Below are 18,787 nucleotides of genomic sequence, written 5' to 3'. Positions count from 1 at the left end.
CAGTTCTGGTCGCCTCATTACAGAAAGGATGTGGAAGCCATAGAAAGGGTTCAGAGGAGATTTACAAGGATGTTGCCTGGATTAGGTGGCCTGCCTTATGAGGATAGGTTGAGAGAGCTAGGTCTTTTCTCCTTGGAGAGGTGAAGGATGAGAGGTGACCTGATAGAGGTGTATAAGATGTTGGGAGGTATTGATCGAGTGGATTCTCAGAGGCTTTTACCCAGGGCTGAAATGGTTGCCACAAGAGGTCACAGGTTTAGGGTGCTGGGGAGTAGGTACAGAGGAGATGTTAGGGGTAAGTTTTTCACTCCGAGGGTGTTGGGTGCGTGGAATCGGCTGCCGGTAGTGGTGGTGGAGACGGATTCGATAGGGTCTTTTAAGAGACTTTTGGATAAGTTCATGGAAGTTATAGGTAAGCCTAGTAGGTTGGGACATGTTCGGCGCAACTTGTGGGCCGAAGGGCCTGTTTGTGCTGTAGCTTTTCTATGTTTCTATGTTCTATTAACGCAAACGGAAAACTTGGCGCCCTGCCCAAACCGGCGGGGGGAGTGGGTAATCCCAACCGCAGGCGAGGTCAGAGAGTTCCAGCCCCTCTTGCAGCTATCGGGGACAAATGCAAGACTGCCAAATTTCAAACTCTGACAACAATTTACACCACAGGAGGGAGAAAAGGTGGCAAGCAAGTCAGCTCGTATCAAACAGTTCACCAGTGGCAGCAGGGGTCAGGACCAGAAGGATAAGGGACACAGACTGAAGGCCAAAGGACCGGGAGGTGCGGATGGCTTGGGAGTCTACTTTCCACGCAGCCAGTATATTCTGATCTGGAATATTCCGTCTGAAAGGGCGGTGAACACAGTTAAATTTTCTAAAGAGCAATTGGAAAAGAAGCATTGTCATCATACCCCACAGTGCAGAAGAAGGCCTATCGGCCCATCCCGTCTGCACCAACCCTCGGACATGGCACTTACCCAGGCCTTATCTCCGTAACCCCATGTATTCACCCTGCTAATTCCCTCGACCCACATATCCGGGGACACTAAGGGGCAATTTAGCATGGCCAATCCACCTAACCTGCACATCTTTGGACACTAAGGGGCAATTTAGCATAGCCAATCCACCTAGCCTACACATCTTTGGACACTAAGGGGCAATTTAGCATGGCCAATCCACCTAACAAGCACATCTTTGGATGCTAAAAGAGGGTTTTCATGACCCGAATCGAGCGCTGGTTTAACAGGAAGCCAACAAGGGTTTTGACTTCATCCCAACTCTCAAATCCCAGGGAGTGTCCGTGATACTTACGTCGGACATGACAATCAGTCAGCCTGTGAAACGGTGTCAACAGAACCTGAATAGACACAAGCACTTCCTATCAACTCAGTTTCCTATGCATTGACCCACACCCACTCATTACCCAGGCTCAGAACGCCCCTCTCCCACTGTTCCCTCCTCACCAACCATCCCCATTCAGACATTCCCGAAGGTCGGAACCTCAGTTCCGCAGTTCACCCTTGTCTAGATCATAGAATCTCAACAGGACAGAAGGAGGCCATTTGATCCATCGAGCCTGCCCCAGCAACTATCCCACGCAGGCCCGATCTCAGTGATCCCGAGTATTTACCCTGCGAATCCCCCTGACACGAAGGGGCAATTTACCATGGCCAATCCACCTAACCCGCACACCTTTAGACACTAAGGGGCAATTTAGCATGGCCAATCCACCTAACCCGCACACCTTTAGACACTAAGGGGCAATTTAGCATGGCCAATCCACCTAACCTGCACATCTTTGGACACTAATGGACAATTCAGCATGGCCAATCCACCTAACCTGCACATCTTTGGACACTAAGGGGCAATCTAGCATGGCCAATTCACCTCACATGCACATCTTTGGATGCTAAGAGCCATTTTAGCATAGCCAATCAACCTAATCAATACATCTTTGGGCACTGAGGGACAATTTAGCATGGCCAATCCACCTAACCTACATGTCTTTGGACACTAAGGGGCAATTTAGCATGGCCAATCCACCTAACCCGCATACCTTTGGACACTAAGGGGTAATTTAGCATTGCCAATCCACCTAACCTGCACATCTTTGGACACTAAGGGACAATTTAGCATGGTCAATCCACCTAACCCGCACATCTTTGGACACTAAGGAGCAATTTAGCATGGCCAATCCACCTAACCTACACATCTTTGGACACTAAGGGACAATTTAGCATGGCCAATCCACCTAACCTGCACATCTTTGAACACTAAGGGGCAATTTAGCATGGCTAATCCACCTAACCTACACATCTTTGGACACTAAGGGGCAATTTAGCATGGCCAATCCACCTAACCCGCATACCTTTGGACACTAAGGGGTAATTTAGCATTGCCAATCCACCTAACCTGCACATCTTTGGACACTAAGGGACAATTTAGCATGGTCAATCCACCTAACCCGCACATCTTTGGACACTAAGGAGCAATTTAGCATGGCCAATCCACCTAACCTACACATCTTTGGACACTAAGGGACAATTTAGCATGGTCAATCCACCTAACCCGCACATCTTTGGACACTAAGGGGCAATTTAGCATGGTCAATCCACCTAACCTGCACATCTTTGGACACTAAGGGACAATTTAGCATGGCCAATCCACCTAACCTGCATATCTTGTGACACTAAGAGACAATTTAGCATGGTCAATCCACCTAACCTGCACATCTTTGGACACTAAGGGGCCATTTAGCATGGCCAATGCATCTAACCCGCACATCTTTGGACGCTAAGGGGCAATTTAGCATGGCCAATCCAGCTGACCCGTACATTTTTGGACGCTAAGGGACAATTTAGCACGGCCAATCCACCTAAACCGCACATCTTTGAACACTAAGGGGCAATTTAGCATGGCCAATCCACCTAACCGTCACATCTTTGGACGCTAAGAGCCAATTTAGCATGGCCAATCAATCGAATCAATACATCTTTGGGCACTGAGGGACAATTTAGCATGGCCAATCCACCTAAGCTGCACATCTTTGAACACTAAGGGGCAATTTAGCATGGCCAATTCACCTAACCTACACGTCTTTGGACACTAAGGGGCAATTTAGCATGGCCAATCCACCTAACCTGCACATCTTTGAACACTAAGAGGTAATTTAGCATGGCCAATCCACCTAACCTACACACCTTTGGACACTAAGGGGCAATTTAGCATGGCCAATCCACCTAACCTGCACATCTTTGGACACTTAGAGGCAATTTAACATAGCCAATCCCGCTGGCCAACACACCTTTGGACTGTGGGAGGAAACCGGAGCATCCGGAGCAAACCCACAGAGACCCGGGGGAGGACGTGCAGACTCCACACAGACATTGACCCAAGGCCGGAATCGAACACGGGTCCCTGGCGCTGTGAGGCAGCAGTGCTAACCACTGTGCCACCGTGCCAACAGGTAAGAGTGGAAAAGTGCGAGTAGTGAGAGAAGTGGCCGTATGGCCTCCTGCTTTGCTGTACGATTCAACAATTCGATGAACTAAAACCACTTTGCACCGCAGCCACACGAGAGAACATTTATTCAAGATACCTCCGCACCTGCAGGTATCATAGACCAAGGCAGATTATTTTCCTGTTACAACTAACCTCACCTGTTTCTCTCTGCAGCCTCGTAAATCACAAGCAAAGTCAATTCGGATCCGCTGAAAGACTCACCTTGTCTCTTTACACCTCCCGTGAAGTCTTCGCCCAGAAAACTCTTTGTCCTTTGCGTCAATTAAGAATGAGGAAACTCTCATTAAAAAACGAACAAATAAAAAGACCACCTCCCAAATTACAGAGAGGCGCGCAAGAATTTGACCGACGCCTCCGAAGTTGGGGGGGTTCGGCGGGGAGGAGGGAAATCGCAGCTGATATGAGGACGTTGTGAGCTGCACACGCACAGGTAAAACCCCCGCACATACCCAGCACCCCCTTGTCTCCGAGCGACAGGAACAAAGGAGGCTTTAAGGAGTCGAGCGCAGACACAGAGAGAGAGAAGTTCCTTTGACAGGAGGGAGAACTGAAGAGGGTTTTGGCAAGCTGAATCAGGCGTTGGTTCAACAGTAATCCAGGAAGTATTTTGACTTCTTGCCAGCTCTTGAGGTGCTTAGCAACTCTCCCCGTCCCAGGGAGTGACCGAGTTACTTAAGTAGGACATGTCGCTCAGTCAGCCTGTGAAACTGTGTCAACAGAACCTTCAAAAGATACAACCGTTCCCGACCAACTCAGCTCCCAACGCATTAACTCCCACCCACTCATTATGCAGGCTTAGAACCCCCACCACTCCCACTGCCCCCACCCCACCACCCATCCTCATTCAGACATTCCCGACAATCGGAACCTCAGTTCCGGAGCTCACCCTTGTCTGAATCATAGGATCCCAACAGAAGGAGGCCATTTGACCCATTGAGTCTGCACCAATAACTATCCCACACAGGCCCTATCCCCGTAATGCCACATGTTTACCCTGTGAATCTCCCTGACGCCAAGGGGCAATTTAGCATGGCCAATCCACCTAACCTGCACATCTTTGGACACTAAAGGGCAATTTAGCATGGCCAATCCACCTAACCTGCACATCTTTGGACACTAAGGGGCAATTGAGCATGGCCAATCCACCTAACCTGCACATCTTTGGACACTAAGGGGCAATTTAGCATGGCCAATCCACCTAACCTGCACATCTTTGGACACAAAGGGGCAATTTAGCACGGCCAATCCACCTAACCTGCACATCTTTGGACACTAAAGGGCAATTTAGCATGGCCAATCCACCTAACCTGTACATCTTTGGACACGAAGGAGCAATTTAGCACGGCCAATCCACCTAACCTGCACATCTTTGGACACTAAAGGGCAGTTTAGCATGGCCAATCCACCTACCTGCACATCTTTGGACACTAAAGGGCAATTTAGCATGGCCAATCCACCTAACCTGTACATCTTTGGACACGAAGGAGCAATTTAGCACGGCCAATCCACCTAACCTGCACATCTTTGGACACTAAAGGGCAATTTAGCATGGCCAAACCATCTAAATTGCAGATCTTTGGACATTAAGGGGCAATTTAGCATGGCCAATCCACCTAACCTGCACATCTTTGGACACTAAGGGGCAATTTAGTATAGCCAATCCACATAGCCTATACATTTTTGGACCCTTTAGGGGCAATTTTGCATGGCCAATCCACCTAACTTGCACATCTTTGGACTGTGGGAGTTTGAGAGGGGGTAGGTTTAAAACGTCTCGCAGAGGGTGGTGAAATTGTGGAGCTTGCTGCCCCATTGCGTGGTGGAGTCTGAATCATTGAATGGTTTCAAGAAGGAGATGGATATACTTCTGATAAAAAAGGGATAAGGGGAGATGGGGAAGAGGTGGGGAGGTGGATTGAGAGCAGGGAGAGATCAGCCATTGAATGGCGGGGCAGGCTCGAAGGACTGAATTTGCCCACTTCTGCTCCTAGTTCCTGTGTCCCTATGTTCTTGGTTTTTCAGGTCATCATTTCAATAGGTCAAGTCAGGTGGGATATCCGTCTGTAAATCTTCGCTTCCCTCCCTCTGCACAGTCCCAACATCTCCTGCAGAGGCCAGACTATCAAATGCAAAGTTGTTCAAAAAGCTTTAAAGTTTATTTATTAGTGTCACAAGTCGGCTTACATTAACACTGCAACAAAGTTACTGTGAAATCCCCCTAGTCGCCACACTCCAGCACCTGATCGGGTAACACTGAGGGAGAATTTAGCACGGCCAATGCACCCTAACCAGCACGTCTTTCGGACTGTGGGAGGAAACCGGAGCACCCGGAGGAAACCCACGCAGACACGGGGAGAACATGCAGACTCCGCCCAGACAGTGACCCCTCAAGCTGGGAATTGAACCCGGGACCCTGGCGCTGTGAGACAGCAGTGCTAATCCACTGTGCCACCAGAAATGAAATATTCTATGCTGGTGTCTGTTGCTTGGTTTGTTTTCATTTTGAACAGTTTATTTTCTCTAAAGTATCGGCGATGGGCAACCTCGAAACATAGAAACTCGAAGCAGGAGGAGGCCATTCGGCCCTTCAAGCTGATCATCAAATTCAATATCCTGATCCCCCTTCCTCCCATATCCCTCGATCCCTTTAGCCCCAAGAGCAATATCTAATTCCTTCTTGAATGGCCTCATTTCTGACGTAGGTTATGTCCTAAGTTGCTCCCTTCGGAATCCCAAGTTTTGGCCTCAACTACTTTCTGTGGGAGTGAATTCCACACATTCACCACCCTCTGGGTGAAGAAATTTCTCCTCACCTCAGTCCTAAAAGGTTTGCCCCTTATCCTCAAACTATGACCCTTAGTTTTGGCTTCCCCCCCACCATCGGGAACATTCTTTCTGAATCATGGAATCCCTACAGTGCAGAAGGAGGCCATTTGGCCCATCGTGTCTGCACCGACCACAATCCCACCCAGGCCCTATCCCCGTAAGCCCATTTATTTACCCTGACACTTTGGGTCACCTGACCCGCACATGTTTAGACTGTGGGAGGAAACCCACGCAGAAGAATGTGCAAACTCTACACTGGCAGTGACCCGAGCCAGGGATTGAACCCGTGTCCCTGGCGCTGTGAGGTAGCAGCGCTAACCACTGTGCCACCAAAACCACCCTGTTTGATCCTGTAAGAATTTTTTAAAGTTTCTATCAGAGTCCCTCTCACTTTTCTAAATTCCATTGAATACAATACTAACCGACTTGGGGGGCAATCTTGCCAAAAAAATTCTAATTGCCGAAATTAGTGCAAGAACAGAAACGTTTCAAACCCATTTTGTTCAGCAACAAAAGAAAATGAAATCTTGTGATACTTCGAAACTTAGATGAGATAGAAGCAGGGAAGTTGTTTCCACTGGCGGGTGAAATTAGAACGAGGGGGCATGGCCTCAAAATAAGGGGGAGCAGATTTGGGACTGAGATGAGGAGGAACGTCTTCACACAAAGGGTTGTGAATCTGTGGAATTCCCTGCCCAGTGAAGCAGTTGAGGCTACCTCATTGAATGTTTTTAAGGCAAGGATAGATACATTTTTGAACAGTAAAGGAATTAAGGGTGAGTGGGTGGGTGAGTGGAGCTGAGTCCACGAAAAGATCAGCCATGATCTTATTGAATGGCGGAGCAGGCTTGAGGGAGCCAGATGGCCTACTCCTGCTCCTAGTTCTTATGTTCTTCTGAAACAAAAATGAGGCAAAAGTGTGATTCTCGCCAGTAGGGGGAGTGGGCGGAGTCTATTCATGCTGGGAAGCTGGCTGCTGACTGCTGGAGGGTGCTAATGCACATGCGCCCAGATCTCCCAGTCCACTGCACTGGAAGATTGCCACTTCAAGGTGTGGTACCTTAACAAGGAAGCGGAGGGGTGGCGGAGGGAGGGAAAGAGAGAGAAACAAGGAGATTCTGATTCCCGCCTGGTACCCCAGAGATGGACAGGTTGAGAACCGGTCTGCTCAGTCCTGGAAAAACGCTGGGTCCCTATGACTGGCAGCCAAGGACTTAGAACAAAGACAGTTGAGCATGGACACTGAGCAGCATGTCGGCCCACATGCCAAGGAGAACTTCCATGCAACCAACATATTTAACCCTCCCACCAGTATTTACACACATCAGCCCAGCAACGACGTGACTCCTCACCTAACCGCACCCCCAATTGCCTGGTCTACAAGTCCCATGGAGACCAACGGCTGAAACTCGGGACCGCAAGCAGATGCCATCTTCAAATCTAATCAGTGCCACCATAGCATAGTGGTTCGCACCGCTGCCTCATAGCGCCAGGGACCCGGGTTCAATTCCGGCCTCAGGTCACTGCCTGTGTGGAGTTTGCACGTTCTCCCCCCCTCCGTGTCTGCGTGTGTTTCCTCCGGGTGCTCCGGTTTCCTCCCACAGTTCAAAGATGTGTAGGTTAGGTGGATTGGCCATGCTAAATTGGCCTTTAGTGTCCAAAGGTGTGCTGGTTATGTGGATTGGCCATGCTAAATTGCCCCTTAGTGTCCAAAGGTGTGCTGGTTATGTGGATTGGCCATGCTAAATTGCCCCTTAGTGTCCAAAGATGTGCAAGTTAGATGGATTGGCCATGCTAAATTGCCCCTTAGTGTCCAAAAATCTGCACGTTAGGTGGATTCGCCATGTTAAATTGCCCCTTAGTGTCCAAAGATGTGTAGATAAGGTGGATTGGCCATGGTAAATTGCCCCTTAGTGTCCAAATATGTGCGGGTTAGGTGGATTGACCATGCTAAATTGCCCCTTAGTGTCCAAAGATGTGCAGGTTAGGTGTATTGGCTATGTTAAATTGCCCCTTAGTGTCCAAAGATGTGCAGGTTAATTGGATTGGCCATGCAAAATTGCCCCTTAGTGTCCAAAGATGTGCAGGTCAGGTGGATTGGCCATGCTAAATTGCCCCTTAGTGTCCAAAGATGTGTAGATTAGGTGGATTGGCTTTGGTAAATGCACGGGGCTATGTGATTGGGAGGGGATAGCCTGGCCGAGATGCTCTTTTGGGGAGTTGGTGCAGACTCAAAGGGCTGAATGGCCTCCTTCTGCACTGTCGGGATTCCACGAGTCTCAGGTGCTTCCTTTCGAAGCGATATACGACACAGAATGACACGGGAGTCTTTGATGGGGAGAAGGAGAGTTTGCACAGACTGGCTTGTCCTTCCTTGCCTATGAAAGATGAAGAGGTTCTTGGCCTGAGGGCTTCAAGCTGATTCAGTTATGGGGTCGAGAGAGAGAGAATTTATTTCCTCTGGCCATGCTGAATTGCCCCTTGGTGTCCAAAGATGTGCAGGTTAGGTGGATTGGCCATGCTGAATTGCCCCTTAGTGTCCAAAGATGTGCAGGTTAGGTGAATTGGCCATGCTGAATTGCCCCTTAGTGTCCAAAGATGTGCAGGTTAGGTGGATTGGCCATGCTAAATTGCCCCTTAGTGTCCAAAGATGTGCAGGTAAGGTGGATTGGCCACGCTAAATTGCCCCTTAGTGTCCAAAGATGTGTAGATTAGTGGATAGGTGGGGTGGGGTGGTACGGCATGGTGGCACAGTGGTTAGCACTACTGCCTCACAGTGCTAGGGACCTGGGTTCGATTCCTGGCTTGGGTCACTGTCTGAGCGAAATTGCATGTTCTCCCCTTGTCTGCGCGGTTTTCCTCCGGGAGCTCCGGTTTCCTCCCACAGTCCAACGATGTGCGAGTTAGATGGATTGACCATGCTAAATTGCCCCTTAGTGTCCAAAGATGTGCAGGTTAGGTGGATTGGCCGTGCTAAATTGCCCCTTAGTGTCCAAAGATGTGCAGTTTAGGTGGATTGGCCGTGCTAAATTGCCCCTTAGTGTCAGGGGGACTAGCATGGGGAAATATGTGGGGTTATGTGGATAGGGCCTGGGTGGGATTGTGGTCGGTGCAGACTCGATGGGCCGAATGGCTGCAGGGAATCAATGAGTCTGGAACAAGGGAGGCAGGGACACGAGGAAAGCGATTCCTATTCTCAGTGTACACAATTCAAAATTAGCTCATAACACCTCAGTAATTTGAACTCTGCGACCGAGATGACAGAGGGATTGAAGTTACCATGGAAACCCTTCAATGAAGGCAATCTTTGACGCTATTGTCTCTTGCAGCGGAGAAGACTGAATCATCCGATTGTCAAGTTTGTGTGTTTTTTTCTTAAATTGCTACTTGGATCTTTTATTCAGGTTGTTTGTCAAGTGTTGAGACGTCTTGTTGAGGTTGTACAAGGCATTAGCATGTCCACACTTGTTGTGGTGAACCATCGTTGGTTCCCACTGTGGGGTTGTTCTAATGTTGTTGTTGGGCTAGGGTGTTTACATTGTGGGATTAATACACCTGTGGTTGTTGCTGTTGAGGCACATCCCAGTCGGGCCCCGCCTCCTGGGAGAGGTATAAGACCCCCTGCTCGGGCGGGACCCCTTCAGTCTGGAGTGGTGTACTTATGTTCTAATAGTTCCATTGTTAGGCAATAAAAGCCTTCAGTTACCAAAGCCTTGTGTCTTGTGCTCGATTGACGTGCATCACTTGTGTACATTTCTGGTAACCCTATTGTAGAAAGGATATTCGTAAACTAGAAAGAGCGCAGAAAAGATTTACTGGGATGTTACCGGGACTTGATAGTTTGAGTTATAAGGATACATTGAGTTATAAGGCTGGATAGACTGGGACTGTTTTCCTTGGAGCATAGAAGGCTTAGGGTAATCTTATAAAAGTCTATAAAATAAGAAGGGGCATGGATAAGGTAGAGAATCAACATCTTTTCCCAAAGGTCGGGTAGTCTAAAACTCGAGGGCGTAGGTTTAAGATGAGGGGAAAGATACAAAAGGGGCAATTTTTTCACACAGAGGGTGGTGAGTGTCTGGAACGAGCTGCCAGAGGCAGTGGTAGGGGCAGGTACAATTTTGTCTTTTAAGAAGGGTTTAGAAAGTTACATGGGTACGATGGGTATAGAGGGATATGGGCCAAATGCGGGCAATTGGGACTAGCTTAGTGGTTCAAAAAAAGGACAGCATGGACAAATTGGGCTGAAGGGCCTGTTTCCGCACTGTAAACCTCTACGACTCTGTGGCTTGTCATCTTTTGTTTTAATTATTTAATCGGAGCAGGCGAGAGGTGGACCATGGAAAGTTTGTTAACCTCGGGTGGGGTTTTATGGTTTCGGATCAAGCAAGGCTATTAAATCCCGCCCAGAGAATCTGGTGAACTGGTGTGATGACAATGATCTCTCCCTTGCTGTACCTGTTAATTCTCAGATACTTTCAACCAGTTTACTTACTCCAAGGTTTCACCCCGGTGCCCTTATTTGCAAGGTGGACAAAGGACAAACACAAGTAAAGGTTCAACAAGTTTATTAATAATAACACTATTAACCCTTAAATTACCCACATAAAACAAGAGGATACCCCAGCAGATTCAAGTATACTACCCGTAAAGATGGCTTGGTTAATTCCGATTCTCTGAGTCCCTCTGGCCCGTCGTCACGAAGGTGAGTCTCGATGGCCGCTTCTTCCTTCTCTGGTCAGTCTTCCGAATGGTCACAACTGCCTCCCTTGTCGAGTCTTCGCTGCCGTGTGCCTCTGAGTGTGTCCCTTTATCCCCCAGCCTGCTTGCCTTTCCAGAAACCTCTCTGGCTTCCAGCCAATGAGGTTCCAGGAGGGGGTTCCAATACCCAGTGGGTTTCTTGATGTCTGCCTGACAGGACACCAGGGTCCGCCCCCCCCAGGTGTCCATCGCCATGTTGTTGAACTTGTTAAGAAGTCTCACAACACCAGGTTAGAGTCCAACAGGTTTATTTGGTAGCAAATACCATAAGCTTTCGGAGCTTGCTGCTCCTTCGTCAGATGGAGTGGTCTCTGTTCTCCAACAGTGCACAGACACAGAAATCAAGTTACAGAATACTAATTAGAAGGCAAATCTCTACAGCCAGCCAGGTCTTAAAAGTTACAGATAATGTGGTTGGAGGGAACATTCAACACAGGTTAAAGAGATGTGTATTGTCTCCAGACAGAACAGCTGGTGAGATTATGCAAGACCAGGGGCAAGCTGTGGGGGTTACTGATAATGTGACATAAATCCAACATCCCGGTTTAGGCCGTCCTCATGTGTGCGGAACTTGGCTATCAGTTTCTGCTCAGCGACTCTGCGCTGTCGTGTGTCGTGAAGGCCGCCTTGGAGAACGCTTACCTGAAGATCCAAGGCTGAATGCCCGTGACTGCTGAAGTGCTCCCCAACAGGAAGAGAACAGTCTTGCCTGGTGATTGTCGAGCGGTGTTCATTCATCCGTTGTCGTAGCGTCTGCATGGTTTCCCCAATGTACCATGCCTCGGGACATCCTTTCCTGCAGCGTATCAGGTAGACAACGTTGGCCGAGTTGCAAGAGTATGTACCGTGTACCTGGTAGATGGTGTTCTCACGTGAGATGATGGCATCCGTGTCGATGATCCGGCACGTCTTGCAGAGGTTGCTGTGGCAGGGTTGTGTGGTGTCATGGTCACTGTTCTCCTGAAGGCTGGGTAGTTTGCTGCGGACAAAGGTCTGTTTGAGGTTGCGTGGTTGTTTGAAGGCAAGAAGTGGGGGTGTGGGGATGGCCTTGGCGAGATGTTCGTCTTCATCAATGACATGTTGAAGGCTCCGGAGGAGATGCCGTAGCTTCTCCGCTCCGGGGAAGTACTGGACGACGAAGGGTACTCTGTCCACCGTGTCCCATGTTTGTCTTCTGAGGAGGTCGGTGCGGTTTTTCGCTGTGGCGCGTCGGAACTGTCGATCGATGAGTCGAGCGCCATATCCTGTTCTTATGAGGGCATCTTTCAGCGTTCTGCACACATGAGGACGGCCTAAACCGGGATGTTGGATTTATGTCACATTATCAGTAACCCCCACAGCTTGCCCCTGGTCTTGCATAATCTCACCAGCTGTTCTGTCTGGAGACAATACACATCTCTTTAACCTGTGTTGAATGTTCCCTCCAACCACATTATCTGTAACTTTTAAGACCTGGCTGGCTGTAGAGATTTGCATTCTAATTAGTATTCTGTAACTTGATTTCTGTGTCTGTGCACTGTTGGAGAACAGAGACCACTCCATCTGACGAAGGAGCAGCAAGCTCCAAAAGCTTATGGTATTTGCTACCAAATAAACCTGTTGGACTTTAACCTGGTGTTGTGAGACTTCTTACTGTGCTTACCCCAGTCCAACACCGGCATCTCCACATCGTTGAACTTGTTATCAGATAAGGTATCTACAGGAACTCTTGGTGACAGAAAGTCTGGCCCGATCTGGGCTTCTAACAATAGGCCGAAGCATTTCAATGAGGTGCCATGATCTCCTGCTAAGTCTCAAGTAGAGAGTAACGACCTTTGATGGGTGGTTGATGGATCAGGCCCAGACACATTTGTGTATTGTACAATTGGCCTGCCTGAGGTTTGACTGTGTTTGATTTCAATATGCCCAATTCTTTAATTTAGAATATCCAATTTTATCAGCCTTAAAACTAGGCCCTGTTTATATCACCACACCCACAATGTCAGTAAAATGAAAGAGATAGTCATCGACTTCAGGAAGCGTAAAGGAGAACATGCCCCTGTCTACATCAACGGGGACGAAGTGGAAATGGTGGAGAGCTTCAAGTTTTTAGGTGTCCAGATCACCAACAACCTGTCCTGGTCCCTCCATGCCGGTGTTATCGTTAAGAAAGCCCCACCAACGCCTCTACTTTCTCAGAAGGCTAAGGAAATTCAGCATGTCCGCTACGACTCTCACCAACTTTTACAGATGCACCACAGAAAGCATCCTTTCTGGTTGTATCACAGCTTGGTATGGCTCCTGCTCTGCCCAAGGCCGCAAGGAACTACAAAAGGTCGTGAATGTAGCCCAATCCATCACGCAAACCAGCCTCCCATCCATTGATTCTGTCTACACTTCCCGCTGCCTTGGGGAAAAGCAGCAGCATAATTAAGGACCCCACGCACCCCGGACATTCTCTCTTCCACCTTCTTCTGTCGGGAAAAAGATACAAAAATCTGAAGCCACATACCAAACGACTCAAGAACAGCTTCTTCTCTGCTGCCATCAGACTTTTGAATGGACCTACCATATATTAAGTTGATCTTTCTCTACACCCTAGCTGTGACTGTAACACTACATTCTGCACCCTCTCCTTTCTTTCTCCCCTATGTACTCTATGAATGGTATGCTTTGTCTGTATAACAAGCAAGAAACAATACTTTTCACTGTATCCAAATACATGTGACAATAATAATTCAAATCAAATCCTTCTCCCCTATGTACTCTATGAACGGTATGCTTTGTCTGTGTAGCGTGCAAGAAACAATACTTTTCACTGTATCCCAACACGTGACAATAATAATTCAAATCAAATCCTTCTCCCCTATGTACTCTATGAATGGTATGCTTTGTCTGTATAGCGCGCAAGAAACAATACTTTTCACTCTATCCCAATACATGTGACAATAATAAACCAAATCAAATGAAACACAATGGGCCGAATGGCCTCATTCTGAGGTAGGTTACGTCCTAAGTTGCCCCTTTGGAATCCCAAACTGTAAACCGCATTCTGTCTTTCAAGCTGCACCAGGAATGCGGCGAGCGTCCAGAACTACAAGTCTTGACTTACAGAAGTTTTCCAACCAAGGAATGTTGCCAAGTATTTTATTAACTGCTGACCGGGTGTCTCTCACCCCCCCCCCACTCCCGCCCCCAACCCCCCCAGCCACTGAGTCCACCCTGCCCCTGTCTGAACTGTTATCAGTCTTTCAGAAGATGATGCTGTGCCTTTAAGATGTATTTTCATCATGTTCCTTTGCAGGATTTTCTTGGTGCCATGTTGTCTGTTGTGGTGAACCATCGTTGGTTCCCACCAGGTAGTACTGAGCCAGGGTCTGGCCAGTACTATGAGTCTGTATATATGTTGCTGTTGGGGTTAGGGTTGGGTTGTTCTACATGTTACTGTTGGGGTTAGGGTTGGGCTGTTCTACCTGTATTATAGTTATTATGGTACATCCCAGTCGGGCTCCGCCTCCTGGGAGAGGTATAAAGGTCACTGCTCTGTCTGGGACCCTTCAGTCTGGGATCGTGTATTATATATGGTAGCTCTATTGTTGTAGTCAATAAAAGCCTTCCAGTCTCCCGTTGGCAAGAGGTGCTCCCTGATGCGCTCCACTCCATACGCTCACTCCTGTGTACGGCAACCAACGCTACTCCCCATGAGAGACTGTTTTCATTCTCTCGGAAGTCTTCCTCTGGGACCTCATTACCGTCTTGGTTGACGTACTCAGGACCTGTCCTCCTGCAGCGACATGTTAGGACCCGCAAGTCCGACCCTTTGGTTGAACAGGTCCATCTCTTCCACGCCAACCCTCAGTATGCCTATGTGGCATACCCTGACGGGCGAGAGGACACGGTCTCGATTCAAGACCTGGCGCCAGCAGGGGGCTTGGAAACCCCTGTCGCTCCCATACCTCCTGTTAGAGACCCCCCAACTATTGTTTCCCCTCCTGACACAGCGCGGGCAGCATCGGGACCATCACTTAACCCTTTTACTCCCGTGTACAGCTTGCCTGAGTCCAGGAGATGGTCGCCACTTCAAGACGTGCCCGAGTTCAGCGGATTGTCACCACCTCGGGGTCTACCGGCCCGTGAGACATTGGAGTAGACGTTGGACACCGCCTTGGGGAGAACGCCACCGCGAGTGCCTACACCGGTGTCATCGCCGGTGTTGAGGAGGTCACAACGACGGTGCGGTCCCCCAGACCGAATGAACTTATAGACTGATGAACAATTGTTCTGTGTTTTTGTACCCCACCGGCCTTTGTTTTCAAAGGAGGGGTGAATGTGGTGAACCATCGTTGGTTCCCACCAGGTAGTGCTGAGCCAGGGTCTGGCCAGTACTATGAGTCTGCATATATGTTACTGTTGGGGTTAGGGTTGGGCTGTTCTACATGTTACTGTTGGGGTTAGGGTTGGGCTGTTCTACCTGTAATATAGTTCTTATGGTACATCCCAGTCGGGCTCCGCCTCCTGGGAGAGGTATAAAGGTCACTGCTCTGTCTGGGACCCTTTAGTCTGGGATCGTGTATTATATATGGTAGCTCTATTGTAGTAGTCAATAAAAGCCTTTATTTCCTCGAGCACCACTAGCCTCGTGAGTTATATCGCGCATCACCTCTATTAGGTCTCCTCTCATCCTACGTCTCTCCAAGGAGAAAAGACCGAGCTCCCTCAGCCTATCCTCATGAGGCATGCCACTCAATCCAGGCAACATCCTTGTAAATCGTCTCTGCACCCTTTCAATCTTTTCCACATCCTTCCTGTAATGAGGCGACCAGAACTGAGCACAGTACTCCAAGTGAGGTTTGACGTGGGTCTTATAAAGCTGCATCATTATCCCCGGACTCCTAAACTCAATCCCTCGATTGATAAAGGCCAGCATACCATACGCCTTCTTAACCACCTCCTCCACCTGCGGGGCCGATTTTAGAGTCCTATGGACCCGGACCCCAAGGTCCTTCTGATCCTCCACAGTACTAAGAGTCTTTCCCTTTATATAGTCGAGCAAAAGTACCACGAATCTATCACCGTCCAATTCCATCAATGCTCCTTGCCCTCCCCACTCCCTCCCTATCTCTGTAACCACTTCCATTCCCACGACCCTCCCAAGGTCTCCCCAATTCCGGACTCTTGCACACCCCACTGATTTCCATCGCTCCATCATTGGCGGCCATGCCTTCAGCTGTCCTGCGGCCCTAAGCTCTGGAATTTCTATCCCTAAACCTCTCCGTCTCTTTCTCTCTCTCTCTTTCTCTTTCTCCTCCATTAACAACAGTAAAACCTACCGAACCTTTGGTCCCTGCCCCTCATATCTCCTTAAATAGCTTTGCGTCAAATTTTGTCTGACCATGCCACTTTGAAGCATGTTTTGCTTTGTTACGGGGCTATATAAATGAAAGGTGCTGTTGTTTGGCAGGGCTCAAGTTGGACAATAGCTCCAAGGTTCATAGAATCCCGACACTACAGGAGGAGGCCATTCAGCCCATCAAGTCTGGACTGACTCTGAGACAGACCACCTATCCTCATTCCCCACACACTTACCATGGCTAATCCACCTTTGGACACAAAGGGGCAATTTAGCATGGCTAATCCACTGAACCTACACATCTTTGGACACTAAGGGACAATTTACCATGGCCAATCCACCGAATCTGCACATCTTTGGACACTAAGGGGCAATTTAGCATGGCCAATCCACCTAACCTGCACATCTTTGGACACTAAGGGGCAATTTAGCATGACCAGTCAGTGACGCCCATGTCCCATGAATGAATTTTTAAAAATTCCATCATCTGCCGTGACGGGATTCGAACCCGGATCCCCAGAAAATTAGCGGAGTTTCTGGATTAGCAATTTAGCATGGCCAATCCACGTAACCTGCATATCTTTGGACACTAAGAGGCAATTTAGCTTGGCCAATCCACGTAACCTGCACATCTTTGGACTGTGGGAGGAAACCGGAGCACCCGGAGGAAACCCACGTAGATACGGGGAGAACGTGCAGACTCCACACAAACAGTGACCCGAGCCGGGAATCAAACCCGGGTCCCTGGCAGCTGTGAGGCAGCAGTGCTAACCACCATGCCACACTTGACGGAGAACTGTGCACCAACCTGCCTTTACTGTTCAATCCTGGACTGTCCACGGGGCCCGAACCCCAGCTTCACTCTCGGGTTGAAAGATCCATGACACTATTCGGAAGAGTTGCGGATGAAATCTCCCCAGTGTCCTGGCCAATATCTACCCTTCAGTCAACATCAAACAAGAAGGAAATCTCGATAATCTGCCCATTATCATATTGCCGCTTATGGGATCTTGCTGTGCGCAAATGGGATGCGCTCCTGAGGAGGCAAAAGGCACCATAGAAATGCAAGTTGCGATAAAGCTTACACAACACCATCAATCGCAATAATAGTTGGATTGAAATGCAATTATGAAATGGGCCTTGTTCCTTGCTAATGGTTCCAACATGTCCTGCAAGGGTCACTGAGTTTTCCATTCAATTCAATTTTTGATAGGTTTTGTTCGTGACCCAGTACAGAATGATGAGTTTCAGTTGTTCCATGAATAAGGTGACTATTCTGGGCATTACCATTGTTGAATTTCAGTGTGAGCGAATGTAAAGTCATCCATTTCCGATCTAGAGAAGGACAGAACAGGCGACATTCGAAATAGCGCAAGGCTGCAAATGGAGGAGGTCCACTTCAACTTTAGGGTGGCACGGTGGCACAGTGCTTAGCGCTGCTGCCCCACAGCGCCAGGAACCAGGGTTCGATTCCCGGCTTGGGTCACTGTCTGTGCGGAGTCTGCACGTTCATAGAAGCCCTGCAGTGCAGAAAGAGGCCATTCGGCCCATCAAATCTGCACCGACCACAATCCCACCCTGGCCCTACCCCCTTATCCCTACGTACTTACCCGCTAATCCCTCTAACCTACGCATCTCAGGACACTAAGGGGCAATTTTAGCATGGCCAATCAACCTAACCCGCACATCTTTGGACTGTGGGAGGAAACCGGAGCACCCGGAGGAAGCCCACGCAGACACGAGGAGAATGTGCAAACTCCACACAGACAGTGACCCAAGCCGGGAGTCGAACCCAGGTCCCTGGAGCTGTGAAGCAGCAGTGCTAACCACTGTGCTACCGTGCCGCCCCGTGTCTGCGTGGGTTTCTTCCGGGTGCTCCGGTTTCCTCCCACAGTCCAAAAGATGTGTAAGTTAGGTGGATTGGCCATGCTAAGTTGCCCCTTAGTGTCCAAAGATGTGCGGGTTAAGTGGATTGGCCATGATATGTTGCCACTAAGTGTCCCAACATGTGCAGGTTAGGTGGATTGGCCATGCTAAATTGCCCCTTGATGTCCAAAGATGTATAGGTTAGGTGGATTGGCCATGCTAAATTGCCCCTTGATGCCCAAAGATGTGTAGGTTAGGTGGATTGGCCATGCTAAATTGCCCCTTGATGTCCAAAGATGTGTAGGTTAGGTGGATTGGCCATGCTAAATTGCCCCTTGATGTCCAAAGATGTGTAGGTTAGGTGGATTGGCCATGCTAAATTGCCCCTTAGTGTCCAAAGATGTGTAGGTTAGGTGGATTGGCCATGCTAAATTGCCCCTTAGTGTCCAAAGATGTGTAGGTTAGGTGGATTGGCCATGCTAAATTGCCCCT

The sequence above is a fragment of the Mustelus asterias genome, unplaced genomic scaffold (assembly GCF_964213995.1).
Source record: "Mustelus asterias unplaced genomic scaffold, sMusAst1.hap1.1 HAP1_SCAFFOLD_1575, whole genome shotgun sequence".
In the NCBI taxonomy this organism is placed as follows: Eukaryota; Metazoa; Chordata; class Chondrichthyes; order Carcharhiniformes; family Triakidae; genus Mustelus; species Mustelus asterias.
This window is presented reverse-complemented; position numbering follows the sequence as displayed.